The 24202-nt window shown below is 41.9% G+C and overlaps 1 protein-coding gene across 3 annotated transcripts in view; it reads left to right on the top strand.

Moving 5' to 3' along the window:
• Positions 1 to 24202, top strand: part of CDH12 (cadherin 12) — a 2479035-nt gene that overhangs the window by 1004604 nt on the left and 1450229 nt on the right. For all 3 annotated transcript variants that reach the window (XM_029590315.1, XM_029590316.1, XM_029590317.1), the window contains one exon: positions 21597 to 21672. The gene's annotated coding sequence lies outside the window, so the exon portion shown is untranslated. The remainder of the gene's footprint in view (positions 1 to 21596; positions 21673 to 24202) is intronic.

Here is a 24202-nt window from a genome sequence, read left to right on the forward strand (position 1 = left end):
AGCTCCCGTAGGGGCTCCACATCTTCCTGCTCTTCGGCCCCACCCTTAGGCATGCGTGGCCGACGTCGCTCTACTTAAAGGGCCAAGCACGGGAAACCCAAACCCGGCGCTCCCTGATGACATCACGCTTCCCAGGTATATAAGGTAAGGCTCGTTCCCCTGAACGGTGCCTTGGCAATCGGGTCTTATACTCCGGTGTGTCTAGTTTGCTTTCAAGCGTCTCCTGTTCCAGCATCTCCTGTGTCTCCTGTTCCAGCGTCTCCTGTTCCTCCAGTTCCAGCGTCTCCTGTTCCTTCGTCTCTCCAGGCTTGGTAGTATCCTTCGGACTGATCTCACGGTACTGACCTTTGCTTGTTCCTGAATACTCTTGATCGCTGCCTGGAACCGACCTCTGCTGATCTAACTACTCCCGGATTGACCTCAGGTACTGACCCCTGCTTCGACTGACCATTCTGGACTGATACTCTGGCCTTGATCCTCACTATACACTAGAACTCCCTTTTCTGGCCTCCTGTGACCTTTGGACATTCTCATCTGAACATCGACCATGCACCCTTGTTCATGGTGGGCACGCCCCTGCGCTTCCTCTCTAGGAGATCCTACGAGGCCCACCTAAGACCAGGTGGCCCGGGTAACCAAGGGCTCAACCTGAGGGAACCTCGGGTTGCTATTGGTGAAGCTCTAGCTAGCCTCTGTCTCCTCCTGTGCTCCGCCTCCTGGTAGCAGGTGCTCTCCGGGTCTGACTGGAGGACTGTACCAATCCTGCACCAGGCCAAGGGTCTACTCCCAGCACAACAAAAAGTTCCCAGGTATGGAAAATGGAGTATTTTTTCCCCTATTAGTTTAAATAATTGGATGTTTATTTGATGTGTCTGCTGTTTTGAAATATTTTATTGATGTTTGGTAAATGTTTTAAATTATTTGAATGCATTTTTAATGACTGAAAATTATTCTGTTCTACAGCTGATTTGCCATATTTATTCTTTTTATTGGTATGGCTGATGTTTTATATTTCTTGATTGTATTTGATGCTTAACAACGAATAGTGATGTTTCTTTTTTCCCCTGTTGTACTATTCCACTGTTGCATTTTGTCTGCCTGTTTCTAATTATACTTTATAGACTGTTTCTTCTATTTAGCAAGGGTCTATCTGTGTTGTATATGTGTGACCAAGATGAGGTATTCTGCTAGCATGTACGTTCTGTGTAGGGATCTATAGCAGCCTGGCTTGTTCTCTTTTCCTAATAGGAGATGTATTGGTGTTGTAGGATCTGTTATAATATTTGCAGTGTTGCCTTTTCATAGGTAGGGTTGTTACTATTTCAGTGCTGGCATTTAGAGTGTTTTGGTATGGAAGGTTTACTATATTGTAATTGTAATTTAGTTTTCTCAAAGGCTAAGGGCCTAGCTTATACCCAACATGCTTTATAGAAGGTCTAATGCCATATGAGTTCCAAGTGTATTTTTTTTGCAGGGTTTTTTGGTTGGCACTACAGCAGTAGATGTAAATATAATATACATTATAAATGATATTTTTTATCTCAAACTATTATACTTTGAATACATTTTTATTGTAAAATCTCCATTTTTGGATTGGGAAAGTAGCTCATAAACATTTAAAAATAAATGCATAATTTTTAATTGTGTGTAGGGACCAGGGGTGTTGGTGCAAGGGTGGTAAGATTCACTGGGTTCACCTAATACTCTTGCCTGCCATGAGAGAGTGGCAGGTGGTAGGGTTTCTGGGAGTTTGGGTACTTGCCAGGTCTTGTGGCCTGGATTGACCACTGTTGGAGACAGGATGCTGGGCTTGATGGACCCTTGGTCTGACCCATTATGGCAAGTCAAATGTTCTTATAGTGCAGTTGGTTTACCCGTTCCCTAGAAATGTTATTACTGACACTGTTTGCCACTCTTCTGGGAACCCTGACCCTTGCTTTTCCCCCTTTCCCAGCATTTCTAATCACTGAAAGGGCAGACTCCAAGTAGGACCCCTCTCCCGGCCCCTTCAGTAATTTGACTTGTGTTGCATCTTTGGGGGGGGAGGGGGTGCTCATCTTACCTCTTGACTCAGGCAGAAGATTGTCTTGAGCTTCCCCTGCTTTAGCTATTCCCTAAATACCTACGTCCATAAGATGGCATGTAATGATTCCGGAAGAGAATTCCAGAGAAATGGATCCAAAACCGAGAAGTGCTCCCTAGTTTCTATAAAATGATTGAGCTGGAGGAAGGAATCTCCAACATAGTATGCTGTGAAGATCTTGTGATGGACGGAGTGTTGCATATATTCATGGAGAAGTACTGGGATCTAAATGTTTATATAACAGAATGGCAACTTTAAACTTAATTCTAAAGTGAACGGGGACTCAGTGCAATGATTTAAGTACAGTCTAATGTGTTCTTTCATACTTGTGGCAATTAGAATCCCTTCTGCTGCATTCTGCACCAGTTTAATGCACAAAGAGTACTCACTGGGAATCCTATATAGAAAGAGTTACAATAGTCAAAAGTAGTCAAAGCCAAAGCTTGTATAACTGCAAAAATCAGCATATCCCAGCAAAGGTTTTAGCCATTGCACCATCTGAATCTTAAAAAAGATTGCCTTTGAGATTGATTTTACTTGTTCATGCATAGAAAGCCCAGACTCTTGCCTTAACTCAGAGATTCTTGACAATGGAAGAAATTGGAATCACACAATCACCAAATTTGAAACCAGATAGAGCATCGGTGACTGGGAAGCCCATCAAGACAATCACCACTTTGACATATATAGAGTGAGTCTATTATGGAAAAGCCATTGTTTAATAGCAGACAGATAAATCAAAATTACAGAAACTGTGCTGATCCAAGTTGAAGATTTGGGAACAAAAAACTGAATATTTTCTGCATAAAACTGATAGCCATCCCCTAACCTGGACAGCAGCTTGCAGAGAGGTACAATGTAGATATTAAATAGGGCTGCCAACAAGGCTATTCTCTGTGGTATCCCAGTAGATACCACTTGCCAACATGAAAATGCAGAACCAATTTGCACTTGTGTTCTCCCTGTGTTAAGTTCTGAACTGACCCAACTATCTGATTGGATTCCAACCTAGATATTAGGACGCTATTATCAAGAGTGTCAAACATCTAGCAGGACAAATATGTATATTCTATCTTGCTATGAAACCACACCTAAAAATATTGAGAGTGGATAACATTAAAGTTTCAATGCTAAAACAATTTTTGAAAAAAATTTGGTATTGCTCTAAAATAGCCTGTTCATCCAGGAAAAATTGTAATTGTTTTAGCACCAATCCTTTAATCACCTTTCACACAAAGTAAATAGATGAAACAGGATGAAGGTTAGATAGGTCAAGAGAAAGTTTCTTTAATCGTGACTGTACAATTGCTTGTTTGAGTATCAATGACATGTGACCTATCAATGTAAGAGTAATAGCTTTCAAAAACAGAATCATAAATATCAGTACATTTAACTATGAATAAAACAGTAAGGTCAAGGATTTAATGAACAAGATGACGTGCTCATCACAGATATTGTTTGACTTAATTCATCTTAAGTAGGAATGTCAAAATCCTGTCAAATAGTGCTCAAGAATCACCAATGAAAAAACCTTCAGTGAATTGTTAAATAAGGTGATGTTGCTAAATTGAGCATACTTTTCAAAGGAGTCAGCTAATTGGAAACACAGGATCTGTGAAGTGAAGGCTATGGACAGGAGATGATATAGTACAAGTGCATTCATAGGCCATTGGGAATTAATACTTTTGACTACTGCTCACTTTTAGGGCTGGCTGGCCTGGAGTATGGGAACACCATCTGGGGAGTGCCACGAGACAGCAAGGCAGGACTAGGGCCGGTCTTCCACCTAGCCAGCCGGCTCCCCCTTGGGATCTGGGGGCCAGTAGGGCTTGGCTGTGGCATCGGTTCATCTTAGTGAGTACTGGCAAGAACAGGAGCTGATACTGGAACAGAATGCTAGTAGGGGCTGGAACTAGGCTTGAATGCAAGCTAGGACTGGAACTGAGGCTTGCATGCAGGCAAGGACTGGAACTGAGGTTTGAATGCAGGTAAGGTAGGACAAGGACAGGACTGACAAAGAGAGGACACAAGAACAAGGAAAACAATATAAAGGCATGAAGGCACACTGAGCTAAGGAGGCTTGGAAAGGCTGTAGAGAAGGGAAGGCCTAGATAGGCCATAGAGCTAAAGAACACCTAGGTAGGCCACGAGGCAAGGCAAAGAGTGAAAAGACCAGATGGCTATAAAACAAGGCAAGGAGCAAGAAAACCCAAAGGCCACAAGGCAAGAAAAAGCAAGTTAAGGAGCGAGAACGCCACAAAGCAAGGCAAGGAGCAGGACTTGGCTGTGGTGCAGGTAAGGAGGAGGAGCTTGACAAAGCTGGAGACAAGGTTCACCGAAGACTTCTGTTGGCTAGGAGGCTGCACCGCTGTGAGTAGCTGACATGGAAAGCATGGAATGGAGCTCCGTGGAGACCTCTGCTGGTGGGGAGTCAACATAGTCAGGGTATGATGATGCTGTATACCAGGTGAAATTGTAACACGCTCTGCCAAAAGTAAATACAACTAACACTTTTTTTGTAAATTCTTACATATTTAAACTACATATTTAACAAACATGTTTTCTATAAAAAAAACAAAAAAAAAAAACAGTGGCACATCAGAGACTCTTCAAGTATTGATCCATACCTCACAATAAGCAAGAAATTTCATATTGATGTGGAAGCAGACAGATTCCAAGATATTGGCATGATTATCAGTATAATTGCTGTGGTTAGTCTGGCCACTGATCTTTGCAGGCATTCAGAGACTTCATCCTGAATCATAGTGTTTGTAGGAGGCCTAGCTCCACCCTATGGCTAGTCGCAAAGTAAGGGATCTCTCATGCAGGGGGGGGAGCTATCCCCCAGGACAAGTGAATAGTAAATATGGCCCCCCATTCATTCCTCCATCTCAGGATAACAACAAGAAAGAGGAGACATGAAGGAAAGTGAGAGAATGAGGGAATGAGTTGACAGAAGAGACACACTTGAGAACTTCAAAAATAAAGCTTCCAGTCTTAGCACAAGGCAAATGCATTTCCAAAAGCTAGGTTACCTGAAAAAGGTGTATACTGCGTTCACGTTGCAACTGCAGCCAAAAATCACTATAGGTATTCAGTCTCAGCTTCAAAATATTTTTTCAGCTGACCACTTGTTTTTGGTTTGAGTGCAGTAGCAGATTGCATGGTGCAGCCATTGTGGTGCACTGCTTATGCTGCAGAGTTGTTGTAGAGGGGATCCCTCAGTGCCCTTCCAGATTCCTCCCTGGACATCTTTCATGTATGATTCCTTCTGTCCCCAGCCAATTCCTTTCACACTGCCCTTTGAAGGTCCTTAGTGAAACAAAAGACAGATGGTTTTAAACATGTATATAAAAAACCAATAAATTAGAAAAAACAATGTAGTCATGCCATTTTCTCCATTCTGAAAAATCTCTGCTCCTTTCACTGCCTCACCTAGGGGGCTGCTGCAATATAGTGTGCTTAGCCTAGTACACAGCTTGACGCACAGTTGGACACGTGTTTTGGACGATCTAGAATACTCCCAATGCAGTAATGGAATTAGCGCATCCAAAACACGCATCCAAACAAGCATGTAGCTAATAGCACTCATCATATGTAAATGCCATGTAGAAGAGGCTATTAGCTACTACCCCTAAAACAAAAAATCACCGTGTGCGCACTTTTTAACAAGGAAAATTTAACGCCAGCCCCGGAGCTGGTGTTAAGACTTGCTGCGCGTCAAGGGCTCAACTAAAAACACAAAAATACTGCTTTTCTTTGGTTCCTCCTACTTAGTAGGGATGTGAATCGTGTCCTCGATCGTCTTAACGATCGATTTCGGCTGGGAGGGGGAGGGAATCGTATTGTTGCCGTTTGGGGGGGTAAAATATCGTCAAAAATCGTTAAAAATCGAAAAATCGAAAAACCGGCACATTAAAACCCCCTAAAACCCACCCCCGACCCTTTAAATTAAATCCCCCACCCTCCCGAACCCCCCCCCAAATAACTTAAATAACCTGCGGGTCCAGCGGCGGTCCGGAACGGCAGCGGTCCGGAACGGGCTCCTGCTCCTGAATCTTGTCATCTTCAGCCGGCGCCATTTTCCAAAATGGCGCCGAAAAATGGCGGCGGCCATAGACGAAAAAGATTGGACGGCAGGAGGTCCTTCCGGACCCCCGCTGGACTTTTGGCAAGTCTTGTGGGGGTCAGGAGGCCCCCCACAAGCTGGCCAAAAGTTCCTGGAGGTCCAGCGGGGGTCAGGGAGCGATTTTCCACCGCGAATCGTTTTCGTACGGAAAATGGCGCCGGCAGGAGATCGACTGCAGGAGGTCGTTCAGCGAGGCGCCGGAACCCTCGCTGAACGACCTCCTGCAGTCGATCTCCTGCAGTCGATCTCCTGCCGGCGCCATTTTCCGTACGAAAATGATTCGCGGCGGGAAATCGCTCCCTGACACCCGCTGGACCTCCAGGAACTTTTGGCCAGCTTGTGGGGGGCCTCCTGACCCCCACGAGACTTGCCAAAAGTCCAGCAGGGGGCCGGAAGGACCTCCTGCCGTCCAATCTTTTTCGTCTATGGCCGCCGCCATTTTTCGGCGCCATTTTGGAAAATGGCGCCGGCTGAAGACGACAAGATTCAGGAGCAGGAGCCCGTTCCGGACCGCTGCCGTTCCGGACCGCCGCTGGACCCGCAGGTTATTTAAGTTATTTGGGGGGGGGTTCGGGAGGGTGGGGGATTTAATTTAAAGGGTCGGGGGTGGGTTTTAGGGGGTTTTAGTGTGCCGGCTCACGATTCTAACGATTTATAACGATAAATCGTTAGAATCTGTATTGTATTGTGTTCCATAACGGTTTAAGACGATATTAAAATTATCGGACGATAATTTTAATCGTCCTAAAACGATTCACATCCCTACTACTTAGTATTTGTTAGAGACCAGCTCCCCACAGGGGAGGAGTTAGCAATCTGTTATGAATTTGGATGCTGGATACATGGAGTTTAACAAGCTACCAAGGGGCGAAGTAGCACTCTGTACGGATCTTACTAAGGAGTAGTAAGAGTTAGTGCTCTGCTCTTCCAGAGGAAAGGAGTAGCAACTGTTATGTTTTGTTCCTGTAGAAGATGAACCAGCAACCTGTATGATTCCCATGGGGAGATAGCTATCTGATATGGATCAGCTTCCGCAGAGAAAGGAGTGATGGTCTGATGTGGTTAGCTGTGGGTTAGCTCCCACAGAGTGGTAGATGATGATACTGCTCTTATTAATGTAGGAATAACACTTAGTAGAAATAGTGAATCCCTGGGCCGATGGCAGTTGTAGCGCCCTCAAGTGGAGATCCTGAGAGGGACCACCGGCTAAGCTGGAGTATTGATACAAACACAGATAGTTCTTTATTAGACTGGAAGTAGAACCACCAGAGGTGGCAGAAGTGAGTTGATATGCCCGGCAGGGCTGAAGTCCCTCTGATAATGGAACAATGATCTCTGAGTTGTTGAGCTGTAAGGAGAGACTATAGGTAGTGAGTAGACAGGGCATGCTGGGCATAACCAATGATAGATGATACTTTCACAATAGTAGATCTCTGTAGTGTCTTCTATATGCAAGAGTCTTCAGTATTCAGGAACAGGAGCCGCAGGCGAGTACTGGTTCTTGTAAGCAGTCTGAAATAAAACTCACAATAACTGTGTATGGGATGGCTTCTGGAATAGAAGAGAGGCTAGGAGAAATTTAGGAACATTGGCCCTTGTGGAGTGAGTACCGGTTCCTATCTGTTAATCTGTAATAATAATCCATAAGATATAGGTATGCGATATCTTCTGAGAAAGAAGAGAGTATGAGAAAAGAAATAGGAACATAGGCCCTCGTGGAGCGAGTACCGATTCCTATCCGCAATCTGCAATGGTAACTCACGATCTCTCTACCTGCGATAACGTCTTAGACTGAAGGGAGACTTAGCGATTAGGAACAGTGGCCCTTGTGGGGCGAGTACCGGTTCCTGTCTGTAATAGGACTCACTGTGTTCGCATCTGCGATCGCCTCCAGGCAGTAAGGAATCTTCTGAATCTTTGGGAACGTAGGCCCTTGAGGAGCGAGTACCGGATCCCATCCAACAATCTGAAATCAAGAATAGAGAGAGCGGAGCCCCCGAGGAGTGGGTACTCCTGGTAAGTTTGAAAAGGCCGAGCAGTGGAGAAGAATTCCTCTTGCTGACTTGGAGCATGGTTGCAAGTAGCGTGGACCGCCGAAGCAAGTCCTGTGGAGTTCCTTGCTAACTCATTTGTAGTTACAAAGACCTTTTAAATTGAAAACGGATGACGTCAGTACGGAGGGACGCCCCCGAGGTTCGCGCCCTTGCTGGTACAAAGTCTGTAGCGCACACGCGCACCCTTACATCATCAGGAACATGGCGGATCCGTAGCGTCAAGCCAGCCCGGGGACGCCGGGACCAAGAGGCAGAGAGAAGCCGCAGCTGCATCTGTCCATCTGAGCCGAAGGGAGTTGCCACAAAAAGGTAGAGAGGGTGGAGCGAGGGCGAGAATAGGCACAAACGCATCAGTATTGTTTCGATACTAGGTAGGAGGAACCACAGAAAGCAGAATCCTGAAAAAATAAAAAGGCTTGACAGAAAAAAAAAATTTGGAGTGCACAACATACGTCCAAAATAAACACACTCCGAGCTGTGAATATTGTATGTGTGTATTGTGCTGGCAAATTAGCTGCGGCAAGATAAAATGGACATTTGTATTGAACATCCGTTTTCATAACCTGCACACAGCACATGTCTCCTGGGCACCCGATACCAAGGGTGCGCTAGGGACACATAATTTATCCCTTGCATGTCCTTTTTAACGCAGCAGCTCATTGGATTATTACATCGGGCACCCAGGAGAAGTGGATCTGCATGCATTGTAAAAAACGGGCACCCAGTTTGGGCGCATGTTTTTTTCACACATGATATATTGCATCGGCCTCCTAGTGTGTATTAGCTTTCCCACTGCCTCCCTTTGTACTGACAGCAAGCCCCATATGCCAGGCTTAGGTGTATACCTCTTGGAAGTCAGCAGGATGAGTCAAAAGAAAAAGAGAACTGAGTATGCTCAGTTTAGTGTACTCATGCTGTATTAGGAAACCTCTGGTAAATAACATGCTCATGCTATTTAGCTAATGCATTTTCAGATTTCAATGTGTGAGAATAACATGGGTATGTGATTTCAAATATTTTGTATTGTGAGCATGCAAAATCTTTTTAATGTGCCCATTAAACTTTTTGTGAGTGCATGCTAAAATTGATTTTGCATGAGATTTACTGCATAGGTCCCTGTATATACCTGGTCTATATCAATACAATGCCATATGTTAATATTTGATAAAATGCCTAAAAACTCTATATACTACCCACTATGGAGAGAATTTTCTAAGGATTTTCACATGTAAAGTAGCATATATTGTAGCAATTTTTGAAATGACCATTTACACATGTAAAGTCTTTTGAAAATGCAGGCCCTATGAAGTGAATTTTCAAAAGAATTACACACTCAAAGCAACCAATTTTTAAAAGCCCATTTACGTGCATAAAACCCAGTTTTACATGAGTAAATACTTTCGGAAATGACCTCCATTATTTATGGTCATTCCAGCATTAACTGAAAAATATCACTGTACATGTATAGTTTTGAACACATTTAAAATATATAGTAATATTTTAAACTATTAAATTACTGAAGATATTTGCTATACTGGAGTGCAAAACTTAAGGCAATATTTAAGGATCAAATAGAATTTGTTTCAAAAAGGTACAAAAAGCATACAAGTCAATTTCATAATTTGCAACTTCAAAATAGGCATCAATAAATAAGTGTTAGAAGATACAATTTTATTGGATGAAATTTGGTGACTGTCCTTAGAGTATAACGTAAAAGCATGACGGGCAGGTAATGTGTTTGTATTTGTAATGCAATTTTCAAAGGCATTTCCATAGGTGAATCTGTTTTCCCTGCAGAAATGATTTGTTACACAGTTGCCTGCCCGATGTGCGGGTCAACTTACGCACTTGCTGCCTGCTTCCATATGTTTGGCCAGACCGAGGAGAGGCCTTGCCTGGGCAGGGTTGGACTCACATGCATACTTTTACCCTCAAAGTTCACACACATACTAACAGGTGTAATTGTGTGCTGGTAAATTTGCTGCGATAATTTTCAAGGCATTCTTAGTGCACGTAAGCCTATTTTGAAAACTGGTTAGTTATGTGTGTATTTGTTGCCTAATTTCGGAGGGCTCTAAAATTACCCCCATAATGTATTACTTTGGCAGCATTTGAAAGTCTGAAAAGACTGGCCAGAGAAAAATAGTAAAGGTTACAGCTATTAGGCGACTATATGAGCCTGTATCAGTAGGGAAAAGAAGCTTATGCCTGGGAACAAAACCATATCACTAGTAAGTCCTTTGATTTCACTAGTAAGAGTTGATTTCAAAGTGTTTTATCATTTTTATTTCAAATATCTTACATTCTCAGTTAGTTCTGAGGTTCTTTTTTAGTATCTTGTTCATAAGGTAACAGATGCTGTGGTATGACCTAGAAAGGTTTTCCCCACACAGAAGTATCCCCTTGCTGTTCTCTGAAACGTGTTAATGTGCGTTGGTGATGATTTATTCTTGTCCTTAATTTCTAACCTGTTTCACTGATGTCTCAGATTTTCTGCATTGGATTCCACAAAAAAACATCTGCACAAACTTTACACTTCTGGAAAAAGCTCTTAAGAGATATATTTTTTAAAGACTTGGTAAAAACCCTGTAATGCCTTTTAATCAAGGAGCTCCCTTTCATTCCCATAGGAGCAGTGTTACTGATTTATAAATCTTCTGTTTGACTTTTTACAATCATTTTCAGTAGTGCACCATTTCAGCAGTTTCTCAGTACGCAGAGAGATGGAGGTAGCATTTTGTGTGCTGGCCTCCCAGGTGATGCTGAGCAAGAACAGAATGAGAGTAACTCGCTTTATTACGCGCACAAGTTATAAAATCAGGTGTACATGTGCGTGCGCCAGGTAGCACGCGCACATGTACGCCCGCGCGCACCTTGTTAAAATCTACCCCTTTGGTGAATAAGGCTAGAATGACCACCTGCTTTTTTAAGTAGGAAGAATATGATCTAAAATCTATCCTTTCGCTTTGCATCTTCTATAGAGTTGTTAATGGTTTACTGCTCATGAAACATAGAAACATGATGATAGAAAAAGACCATATGGCCTATCTAGTCTGCCCATCCATCCAATTAATTTAGCAATTTACTTTTCATCACTTCCTTAGAGATCCCCTGTATTTATTCCATGCTTTCTTGAATTCAGATACTGTCTTTGTCTCTACCACTTCTACTGGGAGGCTGTTCCACACATCTGTAAAGAAATATTTCCAAAGATTACACCTGACTCTACCCCCTTTCAACCTCATCTCATGACCCTCATTCTAGAGCCTCCATTCCATTAAAAAAGGCTCACGTCCTGTGCCTGGAAACCTTGGAGATATTTGCATGTCTCTATCATATCTCCCCAACTCGCCATTCCTCCAGGGTGTGCATATTTAGATCTTTAGGTTTATCCCAATATGATTTAGAACACAGACCACTGACCATTTTAGTAGCCATCCTTTGGCTGTCTCCAACTGGTTTATATCCTTTTGAAGGTGTGGGCTCCAGAAGTGTACACAGTATTCCAAGTGAGGTCTCACCAGGGGCCTATACAGTGCAATATCACCTCCCTTTTTCTGCTAACCATTCTTCTTCCTATGCAGCCAAGCATCTTTGTGGATTTTTTTTTTCAATTATTTCTTTATTGAATTTTAAACAAATTTTCCAAGAAAACTTGATTACAGAAAAAAGAAAATGCTTTGGTCACACAAAAGTCAACAAGGAAAATAAAAATGCTTAATTAACAATAGGACCAAATAACTAAAAATAGTTTACATCGGGGAGAGATCAAAAGAAGAAACTAAGAGCTTAAACAGAGTAAGCCAATACATTCATTAGAACCAAAGTAATGCTCATGCATGACCACTAGTAAGATTAATAGCCTTCCTTGTTGGCCCAAAAATTATCTAGCTGAATAATTTTTTAGAAAATATATCTATTACTCCGATATTCAAGGATACATTTACAAGGAAATTTTAATTGAAAAGATTCACCAATTTCTAGAATATTTTGTTTCCTAGCCAAAAACAATTTACTATGTTGAATATCCCTTGTTACATTGGAGAACACAGAGATTTTATAACCATGAAAGAAGCATTCTTTTAAATTGAAAAAAAGATTCAAAATTAAATGTTATCAGATTCTTTTAGGAATTCAACCAGAAGAGTTGCTCTGTCTCTAATCACAAAATCAGAATTTTCTAAATAACCTGTAAGGTCAAGAGACACTTCCACTTGAGCTCCTTCTGGATCCTTTCTAGATGAAAATAAATAGTAAGCTTTAAGAATAACTGGAATAGATTCCTTAGAGAAGCCAAGAAGATCTTGAAAAAATCTTCCAGGGATCTCCACAGGAGAAACAATTGAACATCTGGGAAAAATTAAAATCCTCAAGTTACATTTTCTGGGGTGTTGCCAAGATTTTCAAGCCTTCTTAGCAAAATAAGATTATGTCTCATTAAACTAAAACTTTGCTCAGTGATTGAATAAATCTTATTTTCTAACTCAATCAATTTCCCAGCATGATCTGAAATCTTCTGAGCTTGATCACTCAGGGCAACAGACATAGTTCCAACTGAATTCAGCATTGAATCAATTCTGGACGATAAGGTGGTTTCCAACTTAGTGATAGCTACCCACAGGGAATCCAGTGTTCTCAAGGCTGGTTTAATGAGATGACTGGAAGGAGTTGAGGAGATCAATAAATTCTGAAGGGGACCCCCTCCTGGAACAGCTGAAGCAGTAGATTCCATTACTGGAACAGTGTTCTGCTCATCCAACTGAGATGAGCTCCTTGCCCTGGGGGGGAAAGATCCATTGGGACTTAAGGAGGTCAAACCCTCTGAAGGAACAGAACCATCAGGTTCAGGTTCATTGCACAAATTCCCCTGGCTTGTAAATTGGAAGACCTCCAAGGTGGGTTGCGAAGTGGAAGGAGGTAAAGAGGAACTAGAAGGGAAGGTCCTGACTAATCCTTTCCTCTTTTTACCCATTTGGAGAAAATACCAACAGACTTACTTTGAAAATCTTCCTGCAGAAAAAGCGTGAGAAAGGGCAGTCCCCTTTGGTACACAGCTTCAGTATGCTGGCGGTGGCACTCCGCTGCACGGCATGCTTTGTAGTCCTGGGAAGATGAACATTGGAGGTAGGGGCACTCCCTCTCACAGCCAAACAAGTTGTTTGGTAGCATGAACCCCGGCACGATGGAAAACACCTCTCAGGAAGCTTTCAGCATTCTCTCCCAAAGGAGCCGCTGCAGGGCATGCTTTATAGTCCCGGGAAGATGAGATTGGAGGTAGGGCACTCCCTCTCCCAGCCAGACAAGGTGTTGATTGCATGAACCCAGGCAAGGCACGATGGAAATGCTTCTCAGGAAGCTTTCAACGTTCTCTCCCATCTTTGTGGATTTTTACCACAAAGATGCTTGGCTGCAGAGGGAGAAGATCATCACTTTAAGATAATCAGATACAATTATTCCCAGATCCCACTCTTCATTTATGCTTACAAGAATTTCACCTTCAATACCATACTTGCCCTTTGGATTTTTGTACCCTAAATGCATGATTCTGCATGTTTTAACATTAAATCTTAGCTGCTAGACCTTAGACCATTCCCTGAGCTTTAATAGATACCTCCTCATGTTTTCTACACCTTCCTGGCTGTCCACCCTGTTACAGATTTTGGTATCATTGGCAAAAAGACAAACCTTTCTCAACAATCCTTCTGTTATGTCGCTCACTAAAATGTTGCAACCAGTACAAGGACCTATCCCTGAGGCAGACTTCTAGTAACAGCCCCTTCTCAGAGAAAACTCCATTTACCATTACCTTTTATCACCTCCCACTCTGCCAGTTTGTAACAAAATCAATTTATTTATAAGTCTTCTGTGTGAAATTGTGTCAAAGGCCTTGCTGAAATCCAAGCACACTACATTTAACGCTATCCCTTGATGCAACTTTTAGGTCACCCAATGAAAGAAATTGATCAGATTCATCTGACAAGATATACCTCTGCTAAAAACCATGCTGCCTCAGATCTTGCAATCCATTGGATTCCAAAAATTGCACTATTCTCTGTTTTAGCAGTGATTCTATTAGTTTGCTCACCACTGAGATCGGACTAAATGGTCTGTAGTTCTCAACCTCCTACTTTTATGAATAGGAACCACATCCTCGTTTTTAAGTCCTAAATATGCAAACTGCTGCAGGATTTTATTGACAATGTGTAGGAGTGAATATGTTGCAGGACTGAATATGCTGCATGATTTTATTAAAAATTGACTTAAGTTCCCCTACCTGACAATGGTGGGCAACCTCAACCTACAATACAAATTCAAGCCAATGCAATACTGTGTAGGGATATGCATTCGTCTAGGACGAATTAGACAATTCCAACGAAATTGTCTAATACATCCTGTTTAGGCCACACCGAAAAACAAAGGGAATTTCCCCAAATTTTGCGGCGGCTGAAAAAAAAAAAGGCCCAAACCGCGGGAAACCGAATTTTCCCGCAGCGGGCCGATAACGAAGGCCGAACCAAAAGGTTCATCCAAAGCGCACATCCCTAATACTGTGTGCCCAGGCTAGAGCACGGTTTAACCTGCAGTTTGAAGAGTATTTTGAATGTGCATCCATAACCCCTTATGCAGTGGTGTAGCCATAACTGATTTTTTTGGGTGAGCACAAGGCTAATATGGGTGGGCTATAACATGCAGGTCTGAGACCTACTAGTTGTATTCTTATTGATAAATAATACCATATACTGCACCCTACAATGTCTTTCTAAGTAGTTTGCAACAGCCATTATGCATCATGTGTAAAACTTTAAAACATTTTACCTCAATTATTTTAAGCACTTACCAGAATTAAAAATTAATTATTAATCTCTATTAAATTTAATTTATAGTTATCGCAGTTAAAAAAATGCACAGGTATATTATGTAAAAAGCAAACAAAATGGGTTCAGTCAATCATGCAATAAATTAAAAATTAGGGGTAGAGTTTCAAAACAACGTGCGGGCGTACGTGTGTATACGCTACCCAGCGCGCACACATGCACACCTGATTTTATAACTTGCGCATGCATGCGCACGGAAATTATAAAATCAGGAGTCTGCGCATGCAAGGGGGTACACAATTGTGCGCCTTGCGCTCACCAAGCTGTGCTGCCATTCCCTGTTCTGGAGCGGCTTGGAAGGGAACTTCCCTTCCCCCTAACCTAACCTTCCCACCCCTTCCCCTAACCTTCCCCCCCCAGCCCTACTCTAACTCCCCCCTGACCTTTGTCTTAACTTTTGCGCCTGCCTCCTGGGGCTTTATGCACGTCACCGGGCTTTTTTAAAATAGGCCCGGTGCGCATAGGTCTTTTAAAATCCGGTCCTTAATGTATTCTTTGATTTTTTCATGAATTCTCTTTGCAGAAAGCTGGAAATCATCATAATTACTATAAAATAGCATTAATCATCAGAACAGGTGCAGAGCACAGCTAGGATAATTCACATTACAACCACATGAAAAAAAAATTCAAATTTTGGTGTTACCTCAGCAAAAAATATCCCTCCACTGCTATTTTGTGAAGTAACACAAACTCCTGCAAAGAGAGACATCTAGAATCTTGCCATACCATACAGTCACAGCACTGACTCTCAGGACTCAAATAACAGCAACCTTATGAAAAAGCAGCAATGCAAATACTACACCAGGCTCTAGAACAGTAATTTATCACCTACTGGAGTAGCAGAGCAAGCTGGACTGCTACAGAGAAACTACACAATAGCAGAAATACTGCACTTCAGTCACACACTGACAAAACAGAGACTGACTACAAATTAGAAACAGAAACATGCAGACAAAACTGAAATAGAAAGCCTGAGAAACTAGACTCTGAACAGTGGAATACTAAAGAAAGAGCAAAATTCAAAAATATAAGAATTACACATTCCCAAAGATGGTATATTCAAATTGCTAAAATCTCTCTCTCTCTCTCTTGATATATATATGATCAGACAACAAAGGTAAATATATATATATATATATATATATATATATTTACTTTTGTTGTCTGATCTTTGTATTTTTCTAATCAGTTGGTCCTGGTCTTTTTTTTCTCACTTTTCTCTTGTCAGTCATTTCCTAATTCCTTTTCTGGGTTTCTCTTTTTCTACTGTCTTCTAACCTTCATCCCTCCCTCCCACCCACTGCTCTCACTCTCATATGGTCATACCTCCCCCCACACACACACAATCTTTCACTCTAACATGGTCTACCATATACACACATACAAAGCTCTCACTCTCTCTCACACACACCCAGGTTCTCATTCTTATAACACACAGATGCACATCCAGACTTCTATTCTTATACACACACAGACACACAGACACATTCTCAGGCTCCCCTTCTTACCCACATCAGCTCCCATTCTCACTCACATGCACACATGACCAGGTTCCCATTCTCAGCCCCCCCCCCCCATACACACACCCACAGGCTCCCATTCTCACCTCCCCATACACACACACACAGGCTCCCATTTTAATCCACACACAAACACCCAGGCTCCTATTTTCACCCACATACACATTAAAGCTCCCATTCTCACCCAAATACATACATTCAAGCTCCCATTCTAATCCACACACACGCCCAGGCTCCCATTCTCACCCACATACACATATTCAAGCTGCCATTCTCACCCACACACACACGCACGGCCTTTCCATTAGGAACAGACAAACCCCTACTTCCACTGCAACCGCCACAGGGATAGGATCCCATGATTGCATTGCAGCTCTGGTCCTCCTCTTCGCCACAGTAGGGATGGGATCCCGCGACAGCCTTGTTTTTTCTGAGGTCCTCCTCTTTGCTATCGCAGGGATGGGATCCCACGACGACCTTGTTTCCGAGCCCTCCTTTTTGCCATTGCAAGGATGGGAATCCCACGATGGCATTACTCTAACAGGCCTGGTTGTGTGGGCCTGTGCCCAAAGTGGGTGGGCCATGGCCCACTCATGGCTATGCCACTGCCTTATGCAATATGGGGATTATCGTGTCCAAAATGTGCATCCAAACCAGCACGTAGCTAACAGCGCTCATCACATGTAAACACTATGATGATGAGGCTATTAGCTAGTACCCCCTTAAGTAAAGAATAAATGTGCTCCCGATGTGCATTTTTTACCCTCAAAAATGCCAGCTTCGGAGCCCCAAATGTTTACAGTAAAGCAGAAAATACTGCTTTTCTGTGGTTCCTCTGAATTAATATCATGATGATAAATCAGAGGAACCACAGAAAGCAGCAACTTGTAAAAAAAAAAAAAAAAAGAATGTCTTGCCTGCAGCCAGGTTAGGAAAACAGATGCTCGTAAAATTGAGTGTCCATTTCTCTAACCCACGCACAGCCACTTCTCCTGGGTGCCCGATGCCATGGACGCACTAGGGGCACACAATTTATCCCTAGCATGTCCTTTTTAGCACAATGGTTCACTTGCCCATTGCATCGAGTGCCCAGGAGAGGTGATTTGTGTACATGTTAAAAAAAAAATCGCGTCCAGTTTGGACAGACATTTTTAACGCGTCGGTATTATATCGGCCTGATTGATCATTTGGCCTGCCTAACTGAACATGGCTTTATGTCTTTGTTTTTGGCCTGTGATTTATATAAAAAGGGGGATGTGGTGGGTTATACCCTAGCTCGGTTTAACTATGGTAGTGTGAGTTGGGAGTGTGAATTGTGTGTTTTCTCCTATCCTTGAGCATGTAAAGGTGGGAGGTGTGCTGAGACTGTTCAAATTGACACTAGAAAAAATTAACATGGCCTTTTTTTTTTCTAACTCACTGGTCAGTTATATGAATGTAGTGCTAAATGGCTTTGATGAGGTTCTGGAGGAATGCTAATATAATAATGCAACTCAGGTGCTAGATAAGAGTTCACATTTGAAGCCAGAGTCTAAATGCATGGTCTCTTCTTCCTCTTGATTTACAGAGGACTTGACAGAGTAGAAGAGGTTGGAGATGCTGAAGGTGACGTCATGAGGCTAGTAAAAAAAAAAAAAATGATGGGTGACATTTAATAGATATTATGCTAAAACCTTAAAGGTTAAAAAGAAATTCTGTATATCAACGTGGCAATTCAAAAAGCTGAGAATACTACCCTGGAACTGTTTTCTACAGTGAATAGGATGCTGGGAAAGTCTCATAACTGGCCCCTTGCTTTTGGCCAGGCTAAGTACTACTACTGAAAAGGATCTTACTAATTTCAGGAAGGAACTTAGCACACCTCTTTTCTTACAAGCTTTTTCAACAGCTAATTTTATTTCATTTTGCTCTTAGGCCAGTTTTGTCTCATTTTTTTCTCAGCAGTTTTCCATATTTCATTATCTCATCACATCTCTGTGATTATATTTAAATTGGTTTGGTTATCTTATATGAACCTCACCCATCTCTGTCCATTGTTCACTATTATTGTTACTTACAGAAATTTGTTTTTCAATATTCTTTATTTGGGCTTTACCTAATCTAGTTACTTTTTATATGGTGTGCATATTTAAATAATTATTTATTATTTTTTCTGTTGTACACATTTGAATTTATTGCAAATTGCTTTGATTGTTATAGAAACAAAGGTGATAACTTAAGTTGTAATAAACTAAAATAAATTAAACCAGTATTGGAAGTAAGTACCTTATTTATGCTAGACAGTAATAATCTTGCTGGTTTCTGCTGGGAAAAATTCCATTCTGTGAAGATAGAAGTTAGCTCTGAATTTACTTGCGCTTATGCCAACTTATTTATGGAGAATGTTATCAAGCTGCAATTGGACAATTTTAGATTGCCATATTTGGTAGAAAAATCCTAGACAGAATGAGAACAACCCACTGTGAATTCAACCTTTGCCCCTCAAGATTGTTAAATTAAATTAAATTACGGTAATTTCATTTAGAGATTTATGTCTTTGCAAGGTTGATATCCAATTGAACACAGAAAACATGCAGCATTAAACAAAATCAATTAATGATTCAATCGATAAAACAGCTTAAAACAAGAGCCTAACTTTCAAACCTATTCATGGTACTGCATGTGCACATGTAAGGGGATGCGCAGAGATTTATCCTAGTATTTTATAAACTGTGAGGCAGGATGCTGCACAATTTATAAATTACGATATAGTTCTTCTCTGAAAGTACACACGTATGTTGTAGAACATGCAAATATTTATAAAGCCATGAAACTGCTTACTTTCTCTGCCTATTTTATAAATATGTGCATGAATATTTTCCATGCAAAAAAAAAATTACATGCACACAAAAACACTTTGATTTATTTGCAGAGGCAGGTATATTTTAAAGTATGCGTGTATACCGTTTTGAAAATATTTACATTTACTTTAAATCTCCAGTTCACCATGTCCTCCAGCAATTCATCCATTCCTTGCACAGTTCGCTTAGTCCTCCTAGCACTTCATCCTAAACCCCCACCAGACCTGAACACCCAGACCTCCCACCCAAAAATTGCAGGCAGGGGTAAATCTGTACAAATAAATTTGATAATTTATATGCATAGATCTCTTATAAAATAGCAACTTGCATGTATATTTCTTGATCCCACCTGAACGTCCCTAGACTGTCCCTTTTTTTGCACCAATAAATGTTCCCATGAAACCAAAAATATTTGCATACTTTCTAGTTTTATAAAATAGCATGTACATGATTCCAAACTACTTATGTGGGGGATATAATAGGGCAGACTTTAAAAGTTACGCATGCAGCCTACATTTGTGCGTGCTACCCAGCGCGCACAAATGTATGCCCAATTTTATAACATGTGCGTGCAGCCGTGCGCATGTTATAAAATCAGGGGTTGGCGCACGCAAGGGGGTGCACACTAGTGCACCTTGAGCGCGCTGAGCCCTCGGGGATGCCAGCTGGCTTTCCCCATTCCCTCCCAACTTCCCCTCCCTTCCCCTACCTGTCCCGCCCCCCATCCCGAAACCCCTCCATACCTTTGTTGTTGAAGTTATGCCTGCCACGTCCCCGGACCGCCCCACCATGCCCCAGATCGTCTGCCCCACCCCTATCCCGCCCTCCTGCCCACCCATTCAGAAAATCCCCGGGACATACGCGTGCATATGCGTGCATATAGCTAGCAATATAACAAAAATATAATATGATATCATCTAAAACTGAATCATATAAAACCAATAAACATTAAAGATACAATAAAATGAAATACAACAAAATAATATAAGCAAACTAAAATAACCACAGTCTAAATTAACAGTATCCAAAAGTATTAGGAGTAGATTTTCAAAGACGCACGCGTGCGTCCATGTGTGCACGTTTCCCGGAGTGCGCACATGGACACCCCAATTTTATAACATGTGGGCATCATATTTTATAACATCTACCCTTAAATTGGTATGATATGGAACACCAACTTAGCAGCTCTGCTATATTCTGGACTACTATTTATCATTGTCCTATAGACATGAATAAGGGTTTTAAACACCAGTTGTAACCTTGCCAGTTAAAAATACTCATGATTGCATTTTACATTTTATGTTGGGATTGGTGAATGCTTCACTAGTGGAGGGAGCGGTCCCTATCTGTCTACACTGCTCAATCAATTTCCAACATTGCTTATTTGACTAAAAGCTTTGAAAAAGCAGTAACATCAGCTCACAGCATTCTTTGAGAAGTCTGGTCTGGATTGCCATCAGGTGGGTATTTGGATGGGTTACTGTTTTGGTGTCTGTGCAGGATGATATTGCAAAAGAAAGTACCATTGCTGATAAGCAGCTTAACACATGTCTACATGAAATTTCATGCTGACTGCTGATGAATAAATTGGCAATTGAGTATTCAGAAAACTGAGATTATGAGGTGTGGTAATATCTATCTAACTGCTTACCCATTTGCTTGGATGTTAAATGTATTAGTTCTACGACTGCTGTTAAAATTCTTGATGTGAAATTGGGTGATTTATTTAATTTGGATATGTCTTGAAAGCATGTAATGCTTTCCTTAAACTTGGCTTTGGCCTTTTTTGGATGATTGCTGTTCTTCCCTATGTGTAACACTGCCATCTCCTGAGCTGTGGTAGAATCCGTCACACGGGTCTCCTAGCAAGACATTTGTAGTCTCTGACTCTGTAGTTTATAGGAATTATATGTGGTTATTTTCCAATCACCCACTGGGTGCTTCTCGCAGATCTGCATTTCTTTATTTAAATGTATGTTTTTACCTATTGGTTCCCTCTGAACCCAGGGCACCATGGGAGCCTGCCTCCTTTCTGGGCCAGAGAGAAGCACCATCTTAAACAAAGTCCTGATAGAAGCATTATCTTTTCTTACAGCAATATTTGAACCAGAAGTTGTAACAAAAGGACTCATCGATTGTGCAGTATTCTTGATTTCTTCTCAACATTTACAGTAAGTTTTCTGTTTTCTTCAATTTCTCAATAAATACATGTTTTACAAATGAAGAGGCTAGTCTCCCTGCATAACTGAAATCAAATACAGAGTTAAGATGCTTGTCAAACGAAGATAGTAGCTTATTCAGAACAGTCATATATACACTGTGGTAATTTCCCAGTTGGACTGTTGCAGTGGCTGATTTGTAGGCTACAGGTTATCCAAAATATGGCAACCAGGGTTGGTATTGGAGTGCCCAAGATGAACCCCCATTACTCCGCTATAAATGTTTTGTTGCGTTGGCTGCCAATGTTTGGTGTTCATGAAAAGCCATGAAAAGCCATGATCCTTTACATTTGAAGAACGAACATTTAAAGTAGTATGTACATAAGCATGCTGTTAATATCAAGGGAAGGAGCTTTCCTGTGTGTTCCTACATCTAGGACAGCCTGGACAGTACTGGTCATAGTGAGGGCATTCTCTATAGTGGCCCTGTCTGTGCGTAATAAATTCCTTGTGGAAATTAGATTGGATCAAAATCTACTTTCCTGTAGGAAAAGGTTTACAAATTGTCTCTTTCCTATGGATGGGTTAGGAACAGGCTGAGCCTCTGGATTTTTTTTTCTTTTTTGAGAAGTGGCAATGTTATGATTCTGCGGGGTTCTGTATGGGGGGGTGCTGAGTAGAGTCAGGCAATATGCGTGGCATTTGCTAGTAGATAATTGTATACAGGGTGGGAAACTATTTTGAATTGAAACGTGTAAGACATTAATGATGTTTTGTTTGTTGTACATTTTTGCTTTAACCTTTTGTACACCACTTTGGGCAATCTTAATTTTAAGACCAGGAATATGGTTCAAGACAACAATAAATTACATTAAATGAAATCTAAATCTAATTGTTCAATATTTAGTTTTATGAAAAGGCAAGGAAATTACTCAGTGAAACAGAGTATTGATATTGTTTTTTCTACAATTGTAATTGAAACAGAGAACGTTAGCATACTAATATAGAAATAATGGCAGAAAAGAACCAAAAGGGTCCATCCAGTCTGCCCAGAAAGCTTCTTATGGTAGCATCTGCTGCGCCGTGCAGGTTACCTCCCATGTTTCTCTAATGGGAGCAACTGCTGCTCTGTGCATTTATCCCCAAGCCTTATGATTACCCATAACAATTTACTGCTAGCACAATTTTTACTGGATGTTGAGCCTTTTTGAAAATTCAGACAAAGCTGCTTGACATTCTTTGCTTATGGTCTTGGCTGTAGAAGCAGTCCAGTGTTTGTTTGTTTTTTTCCCTTTTGTCTGCACATCAGTTTCCCAGGCCATAAATGTCATGGCCCTCATTGGTTACTTTCTGAATCCAATTCCCCTTTTCCCCTTGCCGCTGAAGCAGAGAGCAGTGTTGGAGTTGCATCAACTGTATCGAGGCTTATTGGTTAAGGGTAGTTTCTGCAGGACCAGCAAGTTACCCCCATGCACTCTTTTCTTCATTTCCATCCTCTAGCTTTTAGGGATCCACAGTGTTTATCCCACGCCCCTTTGAATTCTTTCACTGTTTTCATCTTCACCACCTCCTTCGGAATTAAAAGAAAGAGCCCAACATATATTAGATTGTGAGACATCTATCTATATACATTTACCTTTGTCTATGGCTGTTTGGATGTATATGCATATAAATATATATCTTAAATAGAACAAAAGGAAGTAGTGTGGCATAGACCAGATTCCACGACTTCTATAGGAGGCAGAGCTGCTGCCAGGCAATTTAGCACCTATGGCCTATGTATACAACATATATGTATATATAACATGATATGTTCTGCCTTTACAGTAGGGATGTGAATTGTTTTTTGACGATTTAAAACAATCATCAGATATATTTTAAATCATCAAAAATCGTTAGAGCCGCGATACAATAACAATTCCCCCGATTTATCGTCAAAAATCGTAAATCGGGGGAGGGGGCAGGGCGGGAAAACCGGCACACCAAAACAACCCTAAAACCCACCCCGACCCTTTAAAAGAAATCCCCCACCCTCCCAAACCCCCCCAAAATGTTTTAAATTACCTGGGGTCCAGTGGGGGGGGATCCCGGCACGATCTCCCACTCTCAGGCCACGGCTGCGTTAAGAGAAATGGCGCCGGTGGCCCTTTGCCCTTACCATATGGCAGGGCAAAGGTAGCGCTGGCGCCATTTTGAATATTGGCAATACGGCGCGAGTGCAGGAGGTCGTTCCCGGACCCCCGCTGAACTTTTGGCAAGTCTTGTGGGGGTCAGGAGGCCCCCCCAAGCTGGCCAAAAGTCCCTGGGGGTCCAGCAGGGGTCCGGGAGCAATCTCCTGCACTCGTGACATCAGGTCACAGGAACCAAATGGCGCCAGCGCTACCTTTGCCCTGTCATATGGTAAGGGCAAAGGGCCACCGGCGCCATTTCTCTTAACGCAGCCGTTGCCAGAGAGCGGGAGATCACGCCGGGACCCCCCCCCCCCCCACTGGACCCCAGGTAATTTAAAACATTTTGGGGGGGTTCGGGAGGGTGGAGGATT

Source organism: Rhinatrema bivittatum, chromosome 2 (genome assembly GCF_901001135.1).
Source record: "Rhinatrema bivittatum chromosome 2, aRhiBiv1.1, whole genome shotgun sequence".
Classification (NCBI taxonomy): Eukaryota; Metazoa; Chordata; class Amphibia; order Gymnophiona; family Rhinatrematidae; genus Rhinatrema; species Rhinatrema bivittatum.